This window comes from Coenobita brevimanus, chromosome 101 (assembly GCF_032717465.1).
Source record: "Coenobita brevimanus isolate Jiangsu-jjx chromosome 101, ASM3271746v2, whole genome shotgun sequence".
NCBI lineage: Eukaryota > Metazoa > Arthropoda > Malacostraca > Decapoda > Coenobitidae > Coenobita > Coenobita brevimanus.
Window position 1 is genome coordinate 49884658 of NC_137054.1, and position 24068 is coordinate 49908725.

A 24068-nucleotide genomic window follows, 5' to 3' on the forward strand; every position below is an offset into this window, starting at 1 on the left:
GACCATCCTACAGGTACAGACAGTACATACACCATACAGGGAACTGGTATCCCCTTAAGGCAGATGGCACCTCGCTAGGATGAGACCAGGGCCCTTCCCCATGGTGAGGTGCATAGAAATAAGGGGAGGTTTGACTCCCAGATGGATGCCACAGCTGCTCCACCCACAGTGCACAACGCCATCACATGCAGGCTTGCACACCAACACCAAAGCACAGGATACCAAAGACAATACAGGCCTCCTGCTCATTTTGTGTGTTTTAGGATCCTGGAATCAAATCTCACAGCAAGGTTCGGTGGTAACCATTGCACAAAACAAGGATTCCTTGCTTATTGCCCATAAATGATATCGAACATGGCGCGTGATAATGGAATTGTGCGAAAACCAAACTAAAGAACCTATGGGATTTATCCTAATCGATGGCAGTCACCCCAAGTGCAAGCCCAGATTTTCCTTTTATGACAATTTAGACCCACTAAACACACACATACTGTTATGTTAAGTACCAGAAACACACACAGGCATGACCAGATTAACAGAAAGTGATGAAAAGGGCACAATATGGAAGAAACATACCACCGAGAGACCTGAGGTGAGTTTGAGGTAAGGGGTTCAGAGACGATAAGATGGGGAGTAGGCAGTTTCCACCTCCTGAGATTAAATCCTCGAGTACGGCCTTGCCTTTGATTCCCTCAAAGTCTTCAGAATCAATAGACACTGCATCATCATTGTCAGCAGAATCCAGTTCAGGCATATGATAATGTTTTTATGCGCTATAACAGCAGGAGTGTAGATTTTCATTTCACACTGATAACAAAAATGGCTATAACCATGGGATCAGTGTATCTTGTTTATCACCTGTTTAAGAAAAGTTTAAAACCCATTTTGGAAAGTACATGCATTGCATTTATGAAAATCACAGGCATAAGATTGTTTCTATATGTAGCAAACCTTACTAAAACAGAAACTTTCTAGTATGTATAATCCCTTTAACAGACATTTTTACCTGCTCAAATTTATGTCCAATTTTTAGGGGGAGGGGGGAGGGGAAGAAAACATAATACCTGTACAAGGCATCTGACTGTCTTTGTTCACAAGTGGCATTCCCTCAAGGGATACATGTGCATGTAGCATCTTGGCCTGTGAAAACTACTGGGCTCTGTGACCATTTTCACATCAATTCAGAGGATATTTGTTGTATTCATTACTTGTGTTTTACTGTAAACATGCTATCTGTGAGTTCTGCTTTCTTAACAATGAAGAAAAAAAGGAAAGTACTGTATTATCTTTATGTGTAAAGTTGGAGGTAAAAGTGAGAGAGAGAGAGAGAGAGAGAGAGAGAGAGAGAGAGAGAGAGAGAGAGAGAGAGAGACAGACAGACAGACAGACAGAGCTACGAACATGGCATGTCTGCATACAAGTTAATCTATCAATTTCGACAGTTACTATGTAAGTTAATCACATTTTTTACTGTTGTGAATATGAAGTAGATAACCAGATATCAGTCCTAATTTTAAATACTCATGTCTTCATTAAATGAGAGAAAGATTGTCCAGATGCTTGGTGGTGCAAAAGTGGATGTATGTGGATTGACTGAAACTAAATGGAGAGGTGAGAGTGAGAGAGAATGGGAATATGGATGGGGTACATGTGCAGGAATAGGTGAGAATGAGAGGGCAAAAGAAGGAGTGTGTCTTGTGAGTAACAGATGGAAGGAGAATCTAAGAGACTATGGACTAGTTGGCTCAAGGATTGTGTGGGTAAGATTGAAAGTTGGACTACAAATGTGGGCAAAGAAGAAAGCATATAATGAGTGGATGAGAAACAGCACCGTGGAAGAAGCTGAGAGACGGAAGAGAGAGTTATATGTAGTGAAGAAGAGAGAGGTGAAAAGATTAGTAAGAGAGAGTAAGAAGAGAGTGGATGAGGAATTCGGAAGGAATTTGAGTGTAAAGTGGAGGGAATGTAAGAGAGAGTACGAAGAGGTAAAGGGAGTTAAACAGGGTGCCAAAGAAGTTAGCTGGGGAGTGAAGGATAAAACTGGTAGATTACTAGTGGGGCAGGGAGAAAAAGTGAGCAGATGGAGAGAATGCTTTAAGGAACTGTTGAACATAGAGGATGAAAGTAATGCGAGTATAAGTGGCTGGAGAATGGCTGGGAGATGGAGGGATGTGAGAAGAAAGGAAGAAATCAGTAAGATGGAAGTTGTGGAATCAAAGAAGAAAGTCAAAATAGGGAAAGCTCTGGGAACTGATGGTATGTGTGGGGAAATGCTGAAGCATGCAGGAGATAATATTAGAATGGATGTGGAAGATGTACAGATTGGCCTGGGAGGAAGGAGGAGTCCCAGAGGATTGGAATTAGGTATAACTATTTCCTTCTACAAAGGAAAAAGGGCAAAAGAAGTGTGTGGTAATCATGAGGGCATTTGTCTTCTTGGTGCAATAGGAAAAGTATATGGTAGGATACTTACTGACAGAGTTAGAAAAATAACAGAGAAATTAGTTGGAAAAGAACAGGGATGTTTTAGGAAGAGAAGAGGGTGGGTAGATCAGATACTCATTCTCAGATTTTTAGTTGAAAAGTTTCTAAACAAGGCAAAGCAGGTGTATGTGGCCTTCATGGATTTGGAGAAAGTATATGACGGTGGACAGACACAGATTGTGAAACGTATTAAGAATATATGGAGAAGATGGGAAGTTGCTGAATGCTGTGAAGAGTAGGAATGAGGGTGCTAAGGCTGCAGTGCATGTGGATAGTGAACTGAATGAATTTTTCTACTTCAAGGTTGGATTGAAAGAGGGAAGTATCATGTCTCCATGGTTGTTCAATCTGTATATGACGGGGATATAAAAGAGATACAATGAGGGAGGGCAGTGTTTGGAAACTCCTGTACTGTTGTTTGCAGATGATACTGTGTTGCTATGTGAAGATGAAGAGGAGCTGCAAGACTTGGTGGATGAGTTTGGGAGAGTGCGTAAGAAACAGAATCTTAAGGTGAACGTAGGGAAGCGTAAAATTATGGTCTTTGAGACACGTGAAGTCAGTGAATGTACAGTAAGGTAGGATGAGGAGGAAATGGAAAATGTGAGTGCATTTAAGCACTTGGGTAGTGTGATGAGTAAAGATGGAAGTTTAGAGGGTGAAGTGTTTGAAAGGGTAAAACAAGGACGAAAGGTTGCTGGTTCTTTGAACGTAGTGATGAGAAACAGGGAAGTGAGCATGGAAGTGAAAAAGTTACTACATGACAGTATTGTGATACCAACTCTAATGTATGGAAGTGAAGCTTGGACCTTTTTGGAGGGACAGAAGTCAAGAGTGAAAGCAGTGGAAATGAGTTATTTGAGAGGAACATGTGGAGTCACATATAGAGACAGACTGACAAATGAGGATGTGAAGAAGCGTTGTGGTGTGGATGTGGATGTGATTGGAAATGATAGGAGGGGATGGAGAGTGAGAGACTGACAAGGAGAGTGTACATGAGTGAAGTGGAGGGGGTGAGAGAGAGGGGTAGGCCAAGGATGAGATGGAGGGATGGAGTGGAGAGGTATATGAGAGATAGGGGTGCGAGCTGAGAGCAGGGCAGTGAAATGGCGGGGGACAGGGCGACATGGAGGAGATTTGTTTGTGGCCATTGGGGCATCTTGCAATAGATAGACATATAGATAGTCCTCATTATTGAGTGTCACCGAACACAGAGAACCCAAACGACCTGGATAGGAAAGAGAGGCACTTAGGACAAGAGTACATGTACTACTTGTAGTTCTCACATGAAGACCTAGGTGGGAAAAGTAGCTGAGGGTGAATGTACAGCTGCCTGTGCAACACAGGCTAGCAAACAGCTGACTGAGCAGTACTGCTCACTGGATGTTGAATACATCTTCCCCAAATTTATTTTTCTTAATAAAACTTTATTACTGTTTATGATACATAAATTTCCAATTCATGTGGTAGGAGGGGGAACTCACCATCCACTAACTTGATGTAGTGCTGCTCTCGGGTGTCTGCCCTTTCCTCTCCTCTATCCTTCTTTCTTTCCTTCCTATTATGTCATTCTTTCCTCTTCTTTTTGTCTACAGGTGACTCTACACTGAGTGACATGCCAAATAGTTTCCCGTACACCAGGAAACCATTTACCATGCTGGTGGTAACCATATAACCAAATTTTAGCACCTGGTGGTTTAGTGGGTAATTATTGCGCTCCAATTGGATTAAGCTGGTGAAGGATTATATCCAATGGCTGGTTGGGGTTTATTGATCATGTAATGCCACTCAGAGATGAGTGAGGCTGGTCACTCTCATCTTTAATGCCAGGACCAACTGCCTAGCCCCGGGCTCCTACGCTCCTCATGGTGCAACATAGGATTGGATGATGGATGAATGGATACTTATATTTACTGCCCCGGTTTTATCTTTACTCATTCATCTCTTTTTTCGTATTCATAACCATCCCCTTTGTTTCCTTCACTTCTAGTTCCTCACACACCGCTTCCTTACTTTCCTATCCATCACCCATCAAAAAAAAAAAAAAAATTATTCTTCCTCTGTCCTCCTGTCAATTTTTTCCTTTCCTTGTTCCTTCAAAGATTTTAAAATTTCTTTTTCTTCTTCATTCAAACCTTTTCTTACTAAAATATTTTCCATCCCTGCCCCTTTACTTGGATTCTACGTCACTTTAAGTATATCATTTACTACACTTTCTGATAAAAACTTAACTCTCATTGGGCTTGCTTCCCCTTTATTATACGGCCCTATCCTCCTTACTTCCTCAATTTCCTTTTCCCACTTGCTTCCATCTGAATCGATCTTGCCCAACATTTTTCTCACATGATTTGAGTCTCCCTCGGGTCTCACAGATCTAACCTTTTCTTCCTCCTCCCTGTTTCCAAATATTACCACACATGTTCCTTTCTACAGTTTCTCTCACTATTTTCTCTTTCTTCTTCAATATATTCACTACATTTTCTTCCATTTTTTTCTTGTTTATATCCCATTCCTCCTGAATGATTTCCCTTACGCTGACCACTTCTTTCTGTCCTTCTTCCACATGTGCCCACTTTGCCTTTTGCTCTTCTAACACACTACTCACCTTCTCCGTTTTGTTACTGCTCACTTCTAATTTTCACCTAAATTCAATATTTTCTCACTTCAAATTCTCAATCCCCTGGTTCGCCGCCTCACTGGCCATGTGTTCTTACCTTACCTAATTGTATCATTACAGGAATGAGTCAAGCTCGTACTGTCCTGTATATTAAACCATTATTATTATACATATCCTTGAATTTATGAACTGTTTTGGCACACACTACTTCACTCGGTAGTGCATTCCACTGATCAACTGTCCTACCTGGGAAACTGAATTTCCTTATGTCTTTATCAACTCTCTTTTTATGCAGTTTTTTACAGTGTCCTCTTGCTGATGCTTCCCCATAGGTTATATACTCATTCATGTCTATTTTCTCCTTCCCTGGGATGCATTTATATAGCATAATCATGTTTCCTCTTTTCCTTCTCTCCTGTAGTGTTGGTAGATGCAGTTTTTCTAGTCTCTCTTCGTAGCTTAGATCACTTTAGCTTAGTACCCATCTCGTAGCAGCCCTTTGAACTTCTTCAATCTTATCTATGTGTTTCTTGAGATGAGGATTCCAGACTACTGATGGATACTCCAGGGCTGGTCTGATGAATGATATTATTATCTTTCTCAGTATGTCTATATTTATGGATGAGAATGCTCTTCTCATATTTGCAAGCACTGTATACACATTCCATACCTTCTCACTGATGTGGTCACCCAGAGACAGTCTGTTATTGATGATCACACCTAAGTCCTTCTCTCTTTCTGATATGTGTAGGGTTGCACTTCCTAACTCACAATCCCAATCTGATCTTTTTCAACTTTTACCAATCTTAACCCTCTCAGGCACAGTCACGCGATTTGCGTGTCATGTGGATTTTCTAAATTTGTTCAATCACTCGAATCGCGTTCCTAAGCACAAAAAAATTAGCCAAAAATTAAGTTTCTCGCAAAATCGCGTCAAATTTTGATGCATTGTAGCGAGTACAGCGCTTTCCAATGGTAAGGCATTGGCAACACTGAGCTGCTTCACTGGGCCCAGCACGTAGTGATATACCTCAGTCTCTTCCAAGCAGCCAGGCGGTGGGATGCGCTGTGTCTTCTGTCCCTTTAAACTCCTACTAATTCTCCCCCTCCTTCCCGAGCTGAAGCCCCTATGGACTCAATGTGATAATGCAATATTTGTGAGCGTATTTGTATGTGATATTGTCGATGGAACATTGATATATGTCACGAAAAGGAATTGTGTCCGTAATGAAGCGTTAGGCTTACGAGCCGATATGCGTGTTCACTGTTGTGGGATTTCGCCTCTCGCCCTCCTCAAGGCCCATGGCGTGATTACAAATACGTATATAATGAAGCCAATGCCTAAAGTGTATTTTGTGTGAAAGATATTGTGGCTGGCTTCGTGAAATTATGGAACCATAGTATGGAATGGGGCAGGCATCACGTACAGTTTTTATAGTCGGGTAGGAAGAATTAAAGGTGTTTAGTGATGGAATTATTGTGATTCTGATAGTGAAAATGCATATGGAATTGTGTGAAATATACGTCAAACATGCTGCGGGTATTCGTGAAGTAGCGTGGTGTGTGCCAATACAATAGAGTCGCAGTGAGTGTTCACAGAGAAATATTTCATGCATTCACTGACTTAGCTAAAACAAAGCGCAAGTGTCAGAGACAAGAAATATGCCACAGCCAAATATACATACGTATGTCGTGCAGCGAATGTTCGTGGAGAAATCTATTGTGTGGACCGCATGTGTTTTAGGCAGTTGTATTGGAAGGAGAGAAGAAAATACGCCGCAGCCACAGACACATGCACACACACTCACCCACACCTACACGCTCACCCACACGCACGCGCTCACCCACACATGCACAAGCTCACCCACACACGCACACGCTCACACATTACATAACTCCTCATCTTCAAGCTACTGCCAGCATCTCAACACCTCTGGAGGAAGTGAGTTATCTGTATTTTGTTGATCTGTATATTGACCTATTTCTATAGTTCAGTATTTTTTACACAAATAAATAATGTTTTTTACATACACACATATGAGATGGAAGAAAGTTCAACTTCTTTGTCAGAACATAGCAAAAAGACTAGTGGTCATGTCGAGTTTCTGACAGCACTATCAAAAACCTTATGATATTTTACATGTATACTTTGAGTAAAAAAAGAAAATAATAAAACGTAACGGGCGAAAATATGTAGCCATGGGTGAGGTAGGGAAAGAGTGCTTTTTATCTCGCGTGCAGGTGGGGAAGAGTATTCTACGTTTGTCATCCAATTACTCCAAAACTATTGGACGTATCGATTTCCCATAAGAACCATGATAAAGAGCAGTAAATTCTACGTATGTTCATTTGCAGAATATAAGCCTCTGGGAGCATTTTCTGTTGGAAAAGTTGGGGGAACAGACTTTCGGTAAAGTCGAAAGCGCTCGAAGGAATAATCTCAATTTGTCGGCCAATTACTCGAAAACTATTGGACGTATCGATTTCCTATAAGAACCATGATAAAGAGCAGTAAATTTTACGTATGTACAAGACATAACAATGTAACATCTATGATAAGAATTCGTTGTTACGTAGGTGGGAATATTGCACATGCTGTGCGCACATCACAGAAGTGACGTACGGACGGGAGTTCCCAGTCGTTTTTGGCGATTTACTCAAGAACTATGAGGCGTATGGAAACCAAGAGGTCTATCTATCTATCTATAGCCCGATGCCCTAATCCCGCAAAGGGTGGCCGCAGACAAAACGCCTCCAAGTCACTCTGTCACCCACCATTTGACTACCCTCCCCCCAACTCACCCCCCCCTCCCTCATATACCTCTCAATTCCATTCCTCCACCTCATCCTCGGTCTACCCCTCCCTCTCCCTCCCTCCACCTCACCTACGTACACCCTCTTAGTCAGTCTTTAATTCTCCATTCTCTCCACATGTCCAAACCACCTCAGTGTATTTCTCTTAATCTTCTCAACCACATCCACATCTACCCCACAACGTTCCTTCACTTCTTCATTTGTCAGCCTGTCCCTCCATGTCACTCCACATGCTCCTCTCAAGTAACTCATTTCCACTGCTCTCACTCTTGACTTGTTCCCCTCTTGCAAGGTCCACGCCTCGCTTCCATACGTCAGGGTAGGGATCACAATACCATCATGCAGTGACTTCTTAACTTCCATACTCACCCCCCCTATTTCTCATCACTGCTTTCAGTGTACCAACAATCTTCCTTTCCTGCTGTACCCTTTCACGTACTTCATCCCCCAAATTTCCATCCTTACTCATCACACTACCCAAGTACTTGAATGCACTCACATTCTCCATATCCTCACCATCCAACCTCACTGCACACTCCGTGACTTCATTCCTCTCAAACACCATAACTTTACTTTTGTTTACATTAACTTTCAGCTTCCTCCTCCTACACACTGTCCCAAATTCATTCACCAAACCTTGCAACTCCCATTCATCTTCACTCAACAATACTGTACCATCAGCAAACAGCAACACCGGAAGCTTCCAATCTCACCCTCATTCATTAGGACCAGCCCCACATCCACTGCCCTACCTTGCACCTCCTTTACAACCCCATCCATATATATATATTAAACAGCCATGGAGACATCACACACCCCTGTTTCAGTCCCACATTGAGATCAAAGAACTCACTCAGCTCACCATCCACTCGCACCGTAGCTCTAGCTCCCTCGTACATACTCTTCACAGCACTCAACAATTTCCCCTCCACTCCATATATTCTTAATACCTTCCACATACCTTGCCTAACTATTCTGTCATAAGCTTTCTCCAAGTCCATGAAGACAGCATACACTTTCCTTCCCTTCTCTAGATACTTCTCCACTAAACATCTTAGAACAAATATCTGATCTACACACTCTTTTCCCTTCCTAAATCCCCCTTGTTCTTCTCCAAGTAGCTCCTCTGTCATATGCCTAACCCTATCAATGAGTATTCTACCATATATTTTACCAGTCACACTAAGAAGGCAAATACCCCTATGGTTACCACATACTTCTCTCTCTCCTTTTCCTTTGTACAGAGGAACAATTATACCAGATTTCCAGTCCTCTGGAACCCTTCCCTCTTCCCAAGCCAATCTACACAACTTCCATATCCACTCCACAACAATCTCACCCCATACCTAAGCATTTCACCACACACTCCATCAATTCCTGGGGCCTTTCCCAACTTAATGTTCTTCATCGCTTCCACTACTTCCGCCCTACTGATCTCTTCCTCCCTCCTCTCATCTCTTCTTCTCCCAGCCATTCCCCAACCACTTATACTCACACTGCTCTCACTCTCTACATTCAACAAATCCTCAAAGTGCTCCTTCCATCTCCTCAATTTCTCTCTCTTCTCCACCAACAATCTATTATTCCTATCTTTCACTCCCCTACTATTTCCCCTTTCACACTGCCTTACTTTCTTTACCTCCTTCCAAAACAATTTCTTACTCTCCCTCCATTTCACACTCAGATTCCTCCCAAACTCTTCATCCACCTTCTTCTTACTCTCCTTCACCAGTCTCTTAACCTCCTTTCTCTTGCTCACACATACCTCTCTCTTCTCTCTCTCATCTTCTCCCCTACCTTACTCGCCAACCATTCACTATATGCCTTCTTCTTTTGTTCCACAGCTCGTTTAACCTCATCATTCCACCATGCTGTCCCTTGCACACCCTTGCATCTCCTCCTCACTCCACAAACCGCCTCACACGCTGCGCCTATCTCTTCCGTCAATATCTTACATACGTCTTCCACCCCTTCCATCTGCTCTAGCTCATACCTTCCCAATCTTTCTTCCACTATGCACTTATACTCTGCCATTTTCTCACTATCTTGCAATTTCTCCACTCTTCTCACAGGAGCTGTTTCCTCCTGTCTTCCCCTTCGTCTCCTCAACCACTTTCTTTGCAGCTCTACCTTGGCCATCACTAAGTGATGGTCCGAGACTCCATTCCCCCACCCTCTCCACACTCTTGCATCCAACACTTGTCTTCTCATTCGCTCATCCACACACACGTAGTCTATCATTGCCTTTCGTTCAACAAGTTCACCATCCATCCTCCTCATTACTCTCCATGTATACCGGTGGATCATCTTATGACGAAAGTAGGTGCTGGCTATTGCCAACCCCTTACCAGCACAGATGTCCACCAAAGCACTACCATTCCCATCTACTTCAGCTGGCACACCCCACTGACCAACCACTCCATTCCCTCGTACATTCCCAATTTTGCTATTCATGTCTCCCATCAACAGCACTCTCTCGCTCCTCTCAAACTTGTCCATACATGCTTCTACTCTCGCCCAAAACTCATCTTTCACTCTTGCCACTCGATCCTCTGTGGGAGCATACATACATACAATCGCCCATGCTTGTATACCTACTTTCATCCTCACCCATACAATCCTTGCACCCACTGTTCCATACTCTCTTATATTCTCCTTCCACTTCTTGCTTATCATCCGTGCTCATTAGAAAGCTGGTGAAATTCTGCATAATATTATGCAATAAAAACATAATATCTGCGAGAAAATTTCCACATCAGAGCTCCTTGATTTTTTTTTCAAAAATGACTTTCAGTTTTTGGCTGTTTTCTCGAAAACTACAAATCGTATCAACACCGGATTTGTCTCTTTTGAAAGCTGATGAAATTCTCTATCAAAACCTCTAATAACATTTTCCTGTATGATGGAAAACACTTGAATGGTGATGTTGGGAAGTGAACGTGATGTAGCAAAATTTTATTCACGGCCGCCTAATGTTGTTTTATTCGTGTTTTCCTGTTTTTTTGTGGTGCTTATCAGCTAGAACAAACATCGACAAATAAGATGACATAGGTTTCATGGCAGTATATTGATGTTTGGGTGGTGAAAATAAGGAGAGAATACGTGTTATTTGCCGCGTGCGAGCAGCCGGGCTGGGCGGCTTCGCAAAAAAAAGTCGTACGACGGTAAACTTACTGAAACTTATCGTGCGCGAGAGGGTTAATTACATGACACTTGTCCACAGTTGCCATTTATTACTCCATTCATAAAGTTTATTTAAATCTTCTTGCAGCTCTCCACACAAGTCTGTGTTAGTAATTCTCCTTCGTATTTCTGCATTATCAGCAAACATATTTAGATAGCTTCCATTTCCAGTGTTACTGTCTATGTCATTTATACACAATCAATCAATCAATCATTTCCTGTGGCACCCTCGGGGATGCATAGGGCCTCGATGAACTCACACCACCACATCCTATCTTGTGCTAACTCCTCAAGATCTCCCCAACACTCATCTCCAGCTTCCCGTCTCATTGTCCTCACCCACGTCTCTTTTGGCCTTCCTCTACCTCTCCTATCAACTGCTACCCACCCTGGTGTACCTCGTACTATTCCCTGTCTCCTATACACATGTCCTAGCCACTTCCATCGTGAGAACCTAACATATTCATCGACCGGCTGCACTCCCGTTATTTCTCTAATTCTACTATTTGGTATCCTTTCCCACCACTTAACTCCTAATATTCTTCTAAGTGCTTTTTTTTCAAACACCAAGAATTTATTTTCCATAGTCACTGTGCTGTACCAAGACTCGTGTCCATAAATTAAGATACTCCAAACCATTACCTTATAAAGTTTGATTTTTGTATGCACAGAAAAATTGTTATTATTCCAAATATTTTTAAGCATTCCCATTGCCTGATTAGCCTTCTTTAACCTTTCCTCGAATTCAAAGTTCAAAGAACCATCCTTGGCTAAATAAGTACCTAAATATTTAAACCTATCAACTTGCTTTACAACCATACCTCCAATTACACATTCCTGCGCATTTTCCATATTCATATTGATTATTTCAGTTTTTCCACAATTAATAACCAAACCCACCTTGCGACCTTCACTCACCGAACAGTCCAACACTCTCTGCATCTCTTCTGGCCCATCACAAATCAAAACTATATCATCTGCATAATCTAAATCCAAAAGTTTCCTGTTCTACCTGCACCGGTTTCTGTTCCAACGCGTTTCATAATACACACTAAAAACATATTTGGTGCCAGCACTGAGCCCTGTGGAACTCTGCTAGTCACTTCCCTCCATGATGAGTAACTTCCCTTTAGTACTGTTCTCATTCCCCATTTTCTGAGAAAATCTTGCATCCAGCAGTACAATCTGCCTCGGATTCCTCCTTGATGGTACAATTTCCATAAAAGTCTTTGGTGTAGTACTCTGTCAAATGCTTTCTTGAAATCTAGATAGAAACTGTCCACCCACCCTTCTCTTTTCTGTAATGTTTCTGCAACTCTGTCATAGTAGCTTAATAGATTAGTAACATATGATTTTCCCTTTCTGAAACCAAACTGCCGTCCTGTTACCATATTGCGTTCTTCTAGATGGTTTACCTAAACATTTCGTATCAGCTTTTCCAATGTTACTATGTCATTTATATATACTAAAAACATATTTGGTGCCAGCACTGAGCCCTGTGGAACTCTGCTAGTCACTTCCCTCCACGATGAGTAACTTCCCTTTAGTACTGTTCTCATTTCCCTTTTTCTGAGAAAATCTTGCATCCAGCAGTACAGTCTGCCTCAGATTCCTCCTTGATGATACAGTTTCCATAAAAGTCTTTGGTGCAGTACTCTGTCAAATGCTTTCTTGAAATCTAGATAGATACTGTCCACCCACCCTTCTCTTTTCTGTAATATTTCTGCAACTCTCTCATAGTAGCTTAATAGATTAGTAACACATGATTTTCCCTTTCTGAAACCAAACTGCCCTTCTGTTATCATATTGTGTTCTTCTAGATGGTTTACCCAAACATTTCTTATCAGCTTTTCCAGTATCTTACAACACTGGTTAGTGATACTGGTTGGTAGTTGAGTGGATTCTGTCTATTCCCTTTCTTGAATAGGGAAACAATGTTTGCTTTCTTCCAAATATCATGTAGTTTACCTTGACCCAAGGATTCCTTGAATATTAAAGACACTGGTCTACTTAACTCCTCTGCACATTCATGTAGCACCCTACATGAAATTTCATGAGGACCATTTGCTTTTCCTTTGTCTAATTTACTTAACTCCTCTGGTATTTTTTTTTCTGAACCTGTATTTGTATATCTGGTAATACAGTACCCTCGCATCCAGTACGGTATTTTTGTCAGACAGTTCTACCGTATTGGACTAAATCCACAGAGTCATACTCGTTTTATGATGGGGTTACGTCAGGTTATACCTTGTCATATACCGATTTTATCGTAAATCGGGAGATTGAAACACATTACAAAAGGGGGGTTACGTCAACTCAACTTCCAAAAGTCACCTAACCAAGACTGAACCATAAATGACAACCCACCTTCATTCCTTCCTGTGTTGGTCCAAATCGTCCCCCCCGGGGCTGGGGGATAGCCTGTGCTTACAGGCACTAGTGGTCAGCCTCTGAGTCAGACAGGAGCAGGTTAGGGGGAGGGGAATCCGGCAAAGTGCTGACTGGTGAGGTTGGTGAGGCAGTCGAGCAGCTGGTGGATGGTCTGGGAGAGATGGTGGTGGGGGGTCTTGTGGCAGTTGGCTTGAAGAAGGCGGTGATGCTGGTCTGTGAGGCTTGCCTCCAACGTCGGTCAAGGAGCTCACGATACACCTGTAACGCCTGACTGACCTGGTAACGGGCATGGGAACTCCTAGTGGAAATTGGGTCACGTTCTCCCATTTGCTCCATAAACTCGTCTATGCCATTAATGAACTGTGTAAGGAAGGTGACTGACAGTTCACGCCGTGGCTGTACCTCCAGTTTGTGCTCTGTCTCATGTGCCCTCTGTTCTTGAATTTGGAGGAGCTCCTCATTTGACAGTTCTTCTGAGTGACTCTGTAGCAGTTCCTCGACGTCTTCCTCATAAACCTCATGGAAGCCTGCCCTATGAGACAGGGACAGAATTTGCCCACAGATATCCTCAACAGATGAGGCTGGAGTGTGAGAGGAAAAGCCAGGGAAGGAGTGCACACACTCAGGCCAAACTTTTTTCCAAGCCAAGTTGAATGTCTGTGGCGCCACCTCCTTCCAAGCCAGCACAATGTTGTCAATGGTTGCCTTGATGTTGTATCCTTTCCAAAAACCCCTCACCATCACCTCGGCGTCTGTATCCATGGCCCGCATCAATTGCTCCATGGTGAAGCAGAGGTAACGTGCCTTAATGGCAACAATCACACCCTGATCCATTGGTTGTAAGACAGAGGTGGTGTTTGGCGGTAAAAACATCACTTCGATGTTGTCCGCCCATTCCTGCATGACTGAAAGGTGGCTGGGGGCATTGTCCACCAAGAGAAAGGACCGATTGGCCAAGTTGCAATGGGAGGCATACTCCTTCAGCATCCCCGACAGATAGCCCGAGACGTAGTTCTGGCAGAGGCTGATGGTAAGCCAGGCTTTTGGGTTGGCTTTCCAAATAACCCCCAGCTTTTCCTTAACAAACCCAGCCAAGGCCCTTGGGTTCTCCCAGTGATACACCATCAAAGGCTTCAGCTTTAGGTCTCCCTCAGCGTTAGCCCCAAACAGGAGTGTAACTCTATCCTTTGATGCCTTGAAACCTGTCGCCTTCTTCTCCTCTTGAAAGATGTAGGTTTTCTTTGACATCCTTTTCCAAAATAGCCTGGTTTTGTCAAAGTTAATCACCTGTTTGGGGCTATAGCCCCCTCTGGTGATTCGCTGTTGCGGTAGGGCAGGGAAATTGGCGGCGGCCTCAACGTCTGCACTCGCTGCCTCGCCGTGCAGGGTCAGTCCCTTAAGGCCAGCCTGGTTCTTCAGGAGGACAAACCACCTGGGACTGGCCTTAAAATAATCCTTTGGCTTCTCCACAGCCTTCTCCCTCGCCGTTTCCCACAGTGAAAGGGTCTTGGTGGCGATGATGGACATTGAGAGGGGCGCCTTTCGTCGGGTCTTGTCCTCCACCCACAGCTGCAGGAGGCGCTCCATCTCCTCCATACAGGGATCCCTGACCTTGGTGATCCTCTTGGCCCCTATTGTGGATACAGTCTCACTTGCTGCAGGTACAGCCGCCATATTTTTCAGGACAGTTGAGACAGTCGACTGCGGGAGCTTAAGGGAACTGGCAATCTTGCTGGGGCCTTGGCCATTCCTGTTCCTCCTAACAATGTCCAATCTAGGGAGAGTGAACGCCTCACCCTCTTAGACAGGCAATCATTGTCCTCACTCACCTGACGCTTCTTACCACCTCCCATAGCACTGTGGCACTCACCTGCACCACCCGTAACACTGTGACACTCGCTTGCACCACCCGTAACACCAACCTTAGCACTGGGGCCCATACCTGCACCATCCTTAGCACTGGGGCCCATACCTGCACCACCCTTAGCACTGGGGCCCATACCTGCACCACCCTTAGCACTGGGGCCCATACCTGCACCACCCTTAGCACTGGGGCCCATACCTGCACCAACCTTAGCACTGGGGCCCATACCTGCACCAACCTTAGCACTGGGGCCCATACCTGCACCAATCTTAGCACTGGGGCCCATACCTGCACCAACCTTAGCACTGGGGCCCATACCTGCACCAACCTTAGCACTGGGGCCTACACTGGCACTGATCTTACCACTGAGCACACAAATCCACAGTACTGTACAGTAGTTCACCAAAAGAAACACTATCACACCAGTACAGGCAGAGTTACTCACGTACAGTAAATTGTGGCAACAACACAATACAGTACAGTAAACACACTTGTGTAAAGTTGGCCTGGTGCTACATGATGTCTACTGTAGTACGATGTTTGGCTGAGAGGTGACGATAACAGGGGGGCACACATAAACAAGTTGAAAAGACAGGGCTTTGATGGGGTGGCAGGACCTGAACCATAACAATGTGCTGCATGCCGGGGCCGCCATCTTGCCTGAGACAAGCGACGGTCACCTTGTGTGTGCCTGGCGCTTTCCGATGGCAAAATCGTTATAGCGGGAAATTTATCGTAAATCGGACTTTGGGGTAGAACTTTTCTATTATCGTTGTAGCGAATTATCATAAACCGAGTCAACATAAAATGAGTAGTGACTGTACCGGACAAACAACAGACCTTATGGGAAACATGAATAATGTTAGACAAGCCTTGAAAAAGTCCCACCAAAGTTTAACTTAACATTTTGATACAACTAAGATTTTTATAACCTTTAACCACTCCGTGGCCGCCGGCGTTGAATGACATTTAGCAGATAAATAGCTGCAGACATCGTTTGAGCGCGGCCAATAAAAAAAATGGGAAAAGTTTTTGGGAAGTGAACAAATGTTCTGAACATTTTCAGACTGACCTACACTACACCCCCATACATCCCATCAAGCAGTTTAGAGCCTGTCGCTGTGATGAGTGGATTTTCAATATTTTTGCTTGTGACCATGCCTAAACAAACCCAACTACACCCATTATCTCGACCCAGACAGAAAACATCATCTTTGTCCTCCCTTGCGAAACACACACAGCCACCCTGTTTATGATTAAGCAACGTTGGGTCTGGTTAGTACTTGGAATGGTGACCGCCTGGGAACACCAGATGCTGTTGGCATCCCTACGTGTCAAGTGGGGTTGGTGGAGGATTAGTGCCCCTCCCTGTAAAACAATTAACTCTAAGCCCTTGGCCACCCCGTCTGGGATACATGGCATCTGGCAATGAATGAATGAATGAATGAACAAGCAGACACAAAAAAGACATGATAATATGGGAATAATACATTTTTGTCTTGGTATCTTTACCTAACTGCTCAGGTTTGTTGTCGTGGTTTGGATTAATCGACACAGTGCAATTTGGAGAAAACAGTGAAAACTTTTGGTAAGTGAACAAACATCTGGGACATGAAACTGACCTTCACTTCACGCTCTCACACCTCATTTGTCAGTTCACCACCTGCTACCGTGAAGAGTGGATGTACAATTTTGTTGCTCGTGGCCATGCCTAAACACACATAGTTATACCTACTACCTTGACCCACACAGAACATATTTTTCTCCTCCCTTGTGAAACACACACAAACACCCTGTTTACAATAGTAAACACAGGCATAAACAAAAAAGACAAAAATTAAAAAAAAAAAAAAATTTGTTTGGTATCTTTACCCATTTGCTCAGGTTTGTTGTACGGTTTTGAATCATGTTACATATTCTTTGCCTATTACAAGCATAACAGGAAAGTCTTCAATGTTCATGTGATGCTTTAGTGGGTGGAAAGGCCTCCCTTCCCTTCCTGCTAATCAGCTCGCGTGAGGTGCGAATGGCAGGCTGTCTCGCATTTTAACTCTCAATGTCCAGCCTGTACACTCAAGGAATGACGTTTATCTCATTTAGGTCTAAAAACAGAAACTCTCGCCTTCCTTTTCCAACAAACTCCACCACTCAGACTACAAAAGTAAGTCAATACTACCAATACTACCATAAACACAATAAGCACCGAAAAATGCAAAATAAATTCATTTAATAACATTTTAAATTCAAACCGTTCACATTATGTACCGAAAAACTTCAAAATACGCATATCTAATTATTTCACATCTTCTCATCACCACTGGCAATGTTTTTTCTTGGTTTAAAAGAGTTCAATGTTGCGTCACTGCAATGCCTACGTGTGACTATCAGCGGCCTAAATTTACAAAGCTTCCGTGTTCAATTGCACACCACAGGATGGGTCCAGGAAGCTGTAATTTGAACTGCCCAGTGTATCGGAACTTCCTCGTCAATATGCCAAAGAAAAAAAATCAATTTTTGAAACTTCAGAAAATGGCCACGGCGTCAGCCAGGGACGCACATAAAATTCCAGACTTATGGCCACGGAAGAGTTAACCCCTTATTTACCGAATTTCCGAAATGTGTACCCCCGTACTCAAAATGAAATGTCGGCAGCAGAACCGAATACGATCGTGAGTACTATGGTACTCACGATCATTATAGGGGCCTATTGGGCTTCCTCTTCCTCGGTCTGGATGCTTTCTGATCCCATGTGTGATGACATATGGCAATTTTGTCACTGATGCCGCACTCCCCTGCCATGCCCCTGCCATGGGGCATAGTTTTATGAAAATGACTCAGATATGTTGTGTAGGTCATTGTACCCTATATATTTTGAATTTGGTATATATAATGGCCTATAACACATGATATAATATAGCCAGATAATGCTTCTTGGTAAGAGGACTGTCACTAGCTTAGCAACAGTGGTGGTACCACAGGAAAGTGTATGAGAGCACACCGTAGTGTTTTTCAAGCAGCCGAACATGTCAGTGCTTTTGGATTTACTTCTGTGCCATGGTGTCCTACGGCAATGAATCTGACTTGGATAGTGACTTAGAAGTGTCTGACGATAACGAAACACAATCTGACATAATCGTGAGCGACTCTGATGAGGAGTACATGCCCGAGAATGACGGTGAAGTGAGCGATAATAGTGGGGAAAGTGATACTGATTCTGGTATCAGTTTGGCCTTGAAGCGCATCACCCCACCCCCACCTACTTTTGACCTGCCTGCCTCCTACCTCATTCTTCATGGATCTTCTTCATACTTACAAGGTAAATAATACAATCATTATTCTCCTCCCTATTCATTGATTTATATCTCTATCTACTATATTTATCTGTATATTGCATGTTTACTAAATCAGTTGGTTAGACATGTAATATTGTCATGTACATTATTTTAACATATCATAAACAAATCTCGTGGTCAATATCTACTTACCGATACAAAAATAAATAATATAAAGCAAATGGAAACGATGTAATGATAAAATAAATACTACCCCACGAAAGAGCCACCCCTGGGGGAAATTCGGTTTGGCAGGGGGGCAGCTGAGCGGGGGAGGGGGGGGGGGATGTGGTAACAAAGGGGTTAAGGTGAATGGTGATGGGCTTGGGGGAGGAAAGGGGAGGGGTTTCTGAGGCTGTAGGAGGTCCTACTGACCCTCTTAAGAAGGGTCTTCAGGATCCTGAGGAGGCCTCTCTTCCTCAACCTTCCTCATAAATCCCTCATAGTCACACACTGACACATCGTCGTCTTGTCATCAGGGGGAAGTGCAATACTACAATTTGACTGGCACACATCATGAGTCATGAAGAAGGCGTACCGGACTAGTGTGGCAGTACTAGGGAAACGTTCCTCGGTGTTGGCCACCTTCCCACATGTGTGCGGGTAGTAGTACTGGACACAGCACGTCAGTACTATAGTCTCACCAATCTAAAACCAAGGTTTGGGTGGAGTCCAGCCGGGGATTTCCTGGCGTACAGCGTTGCCTTGTTTCCTATACTCTGATTGGCTAGTGGCTGACCTGACACCGTTAGAGCTCGCCGCTCAAATCTCGCCACCTGGCCTGACATGACTTCATCCACTTCTGTGTGTGTGTGTGTGTGTGTGTTTGTGTATGTGTGTGTGTGTAAAGACAAACTAATTTAAGTTATAAATATAACCAAATTAATGAATTTAGAAATCGCATTCTCTCTCTCTCATATAATTTATGATTCCCAGTATGGGCCTGGATGTTGCCGCTCGTGAGTGGTTTAACTTATTTATTTCTATTAAGAAAATAGCATATGTTCTACTGATTCCTTCAAATTATATTATAAACGTAACTGTTACATTACTTACCCAACTTAGAACTACCTTGAAAGTCGGTAAAAGTAACTACATTTTTTTCAGCAACACTGTAAAATATGTATGCCACGTTTCTTTATTGATGTACAAGAGCCATATGCATTACAAGTTTACCTTCCTTTGATATGCTAGAATACTTACGTTTATATTGTATTAGTATGTGTGTACCTATCTGTGATACCTATTACATATATAACAGAATCTACTCATCGCTTGTTTAGGAAGTATGGCATGGCTGCACCTAGCGCCAGACCCTACCCAAACCTTGGTTTTAGATTGGTGAAACTATAGAGAAGAACTCCTCAGATTTGGCCCACTTTGCATGGCTGATCCGTACTACCAAAGAAATCCGTACTACAGTAATAAATTATTTAATTTTTTTTCGATCATACTGGACGCAAAGGTACTTTATGTGTGGGCACACGTGTCCCATATCATCTCTCTCAAAATTATTTTCTTCTGTAAAAACTGATTGGAAATTTTTATTTCGTGTTTCGCAAATATCCTTCTCCTGTGTATAGATGATTCCCTGGTCTGTAATGGATTGTACTGTATTTTATCTTTTACTTTGGTTTTGCTTCGGATGTAGCTGTAAAACGGCTCCGGCTGATCACTACTTTCATTTATGATGTTTTCCTCAAACTGTCATTGGGTTTCTCTCCTTATTCTTGTATAACTGTTTCTTGCTTGTTTATAGTTATTATATGCCCTCTCATCATTCTGTCTTCTCTATCTATTCCACAACAAGTCTCTTTTTCCTTTTGATTTTTTACATTCTTTATTAAACCATTTCTATATTTTCATTTGTGCTGTGGGATACAACACTGGACTCCTGTTTCATAAAGTCCACAGAAAATTCTACATATAACATTTAAATCTTGTCCTCTAAGCTCTTTTTCCCAATCTATTTCTAAGAAGTACTTCTTTAGGTCATGGTAGTTGCCTTTTTTGTAGTTTAGGCTCTTTCTGTAACTTTCATTACTGTTAACTATGTCATACGCAGTCCTAAAGCTGCAATTTAATACTGCATGGTTGCTTCTGCCAAATGGAGGGTGATACATTATACTGTCAATATCATTTGTGGCAGGTGGGGGCACTCACCATCCACTCACTCACAGTAGTGCAGCTCTCGGGTGGCTGCTCTTTTCTCTCTTTCTTCCTTCTTTCCTCCCTTTCGTTTATGTTCTCCTTTCCTTCTCTCTTTCCTCCTCCTCTTACCTTCTTTCTTTCCCCTCCCTTCTGTCTATGGCTGACTCTACACTGTGTGACAAGCCAAATGTTTTCCTGTACACCAGGAAACCATTTACTATACGGGGTGGTAACCATATAATCAAATTATGGCGCCTGGTGGTTTAGTGGGTAATTAAGGCACTACAATCAGACTGAGCCATGCAGGTTTATATCCAAGGAGTGGTTGGGGTTTATTGCTCACGTAAAGCCACTTAGGGATGAGTGAGGTTGGTCTCTCTCATCTTAAATGTCAGGACCAACTTGCCTAGCCCCAGGCTCCTACACTCCTCATGGGGCAACACAGGATTAGATGATGTATGTATGTCAATATGATTTTCTTGCTTAGTGAATGTAAGATTTTTCTGGTGTTTTTCTTTAAACACTGTGTTAGAAAAAACTCCTGCACAAGATCCGGGAGATTTTGGTCCCAACAGCTTTCCTGGATTTTTATATCTAGAGTATTCCAATTTATATCTGTATTGAAATCTCCACATAATAATTCTTTCAGATTTCTCCTCCATTCAATGTAGTAATGCTCTAAAACTCTGAATTCTACTCTTTGCCACGTCTTCATATTCGAGTCTCTCCCAAGTGTTTGATCTGAGTGGCATGTATAAATTTGGAAGTTTGGAGGGTGAAGTGCTTGAAAGGGTACAACAAGGAAGAAAGGTTGCTGGTTCCTTGAAAGCAGTGATAAGAAACAGGGAAGTGAGCATGGAAGTGAAAAAGTTACTACATGACAGTACAGTAAGATCTCACTATAACGGACTAACTTGGGCCCAAACCATTCCAAAAAATGCGAAATTCCGATAAAAGCGACATCCGGACTTCCCCCTGCTATTCTGCACTTTTTCCGATATATCAGACACTAGTCAGGCTCGCATGAACGGTTTTTAAACTGTTTTGACTACCACTGCAGTACTGTACTGTGTTATAACTTCACTACATTAATCAAATGGTATAATATGTATAATAATTCTGTACTGTACACTGATTAACATGATTTTTATTTACCTTATTGTGGTGAACATAGCTGAAGTGGTCAGGCGGTCCGGACTGTTTCTGGCTTTATCGGACTTTTTCCAATATATAGGAATTTAGTCCAGTAGCTCCTCGAGTCCGATAAAAGCGAATTCCAGTCTATTGAAGTCCATTACATCAAGGTTTTACTGGATTGTGATACCAACTCTAACGTATGGAAGTGAAGCTTGGACGTTGTTGGAAGGACACAAGTCAAGAGTGAGAGCAGTGGAAATGAGTTATTCAAGAGGAGCCTGTGGAGTCACACGGAGAGACAGGCTGACAAATGAGGATATAAAGCAGCGTTGTGGTGTGGATGTGGATGTGGATGTGATAGGAAGCATTAGGAGGAACACACTGAGGTGGTTTGGCCATGTGGAGAGGATGGAGGGTGAGAGACTGACAAGAAGAGTGTATGTGAGTGAGGTGGAGGGGGGGGGAGAGGGAGAGGGAGGTCGAGGATGAGATAGAGGGATGGAGTGGAGAGGTATATGAGGGAGGGGGTGTGTGAGTTGGGAGCAGGGCAGTGAAATGGCAGGGGACAGGACGACGTGGAGGCAATTTGTTTGTGGCCACCCTGTCCGGGATTGAGGCGTCTGGCAATAGATAGATAGATAGACTTTCCCTTCAGATGTATTAATCTCTACTGCAATCAGTTCTACTTGTGAGGGTACATCTAGTTCTATTTCTTTGACTTGTAGATTTTTCTTGGTTAATATTATAATTCCTCCTTTTTTTCAAGCTCCTATCTCTTGTCCATATATGAGGCCCCTAATAACATAGTGTACCGAACGCCACATGTTGAAAACAGAGAAAAACGCAGTTAAATTTGCATAACTTTCAAAATGCCATAACTTTAGAACTAGTGAATATATATATATATATTTTAAATAGCTTGAAGTTCGTACTTGCATGTCATGCTAATCTTGGTCGAAGAAAAATTAGTAGCATTCTGAAAGATACAACAATAGCTGCATTCTTCTCCAGTGTGATTATTGAGAGACAAAACGTACTCTCAGTGAGAATTTTTAATAATCAAACCAACCAAAGATATCAATGGGAAATGTTTACAAAAGCAAAAGCAAAAGCCCAGTGTTCCTGGGCATCTTACTAATGTTTTGTACCCACTTCTCTGGCCTCCTCACTCTTTTTCTGTTATGAGAAGGACCAGCAGCTTTTTGCTCACTACTAGAGTTACTCATGTTCTCGAGACAGTGAGAAAAAAACACTAAAACAGCTCTGAAAATAGCCAGTTAATCCAGGCAGTGTTCTAGGCCGGCTGGTTAACAAAAAACTGCGTCACGTTGCGACAGATTCCCAGATCACAGTGTCCAATGTCTTGCTGAGCTCTCTGCCTTTCCCATTTTCTGTACATTATGGCTAACTTACCCAAAAAATCATGCAATTTTATGCTAAAATATTCCATTATGTTAGAATAATGGCACAATAATTAATAATGCTATAAAAAAAAAATGCATAACTGTGAGCATTAAGAAATGCTAGTATCTGTTAACACCAGACAACATGTTGCTGGGAGGCACTTGGTACATTCTGTGACCAGCATGAAGGCTTGTCGATGCACTGAGGTGAAGCGGGTAGTGAGACCATGTTACAGAAGGGGAATTTGGACCCTAATGCCAGTTGCTTTCTGTACCTCATGGTTGCTTTCCAGATCAAAGAGGGTTTGGGCTACATAGTGGTATACTTAACTCGGTTTTGCTCGCAGTGGCGCTCGGTACACTATGTTATTAGGGACCTCATATTGTATTCCTCTAAATTTATGGTATCTTTTGATATCCTTGATGTTAATTTTCTTTCAGTTAGGGAAATAATATGTGGTTCCTTTGATATAACAATTCATCTCTAATAATTTAGAGACCATTCCATTTACATTTGAGTACATCAACTTAATCATCTTCTTTACATACTTGCCATAACTTGGGTCTACTATCTTCCTCCTTTTTATCCCTTTCTGGTTATGTACCTCTTTCGTACTTGCAATCCAATTACTATGGATTTCAGAGGCCGTGTCCCACTGTTTTTTGGGAATAACTTATCAACAAACAGTTGG

At 42.6% G+C, this 24068-nt stretch overlaps 1 protein-coding gene across 1 annotated transcript in view; it reads right to left on the reverse strand.

The window, feature by feature from the left end:
- LOC145415093 (G protein-coupled receptor kinase 2-like) overlaps window positions 1-24068 on the reverse strand; it is an 831927-nt gene that overhangs the window by 407083 nt on the left and 400776 nt on the right. The window lies entirely within an intron of this gene.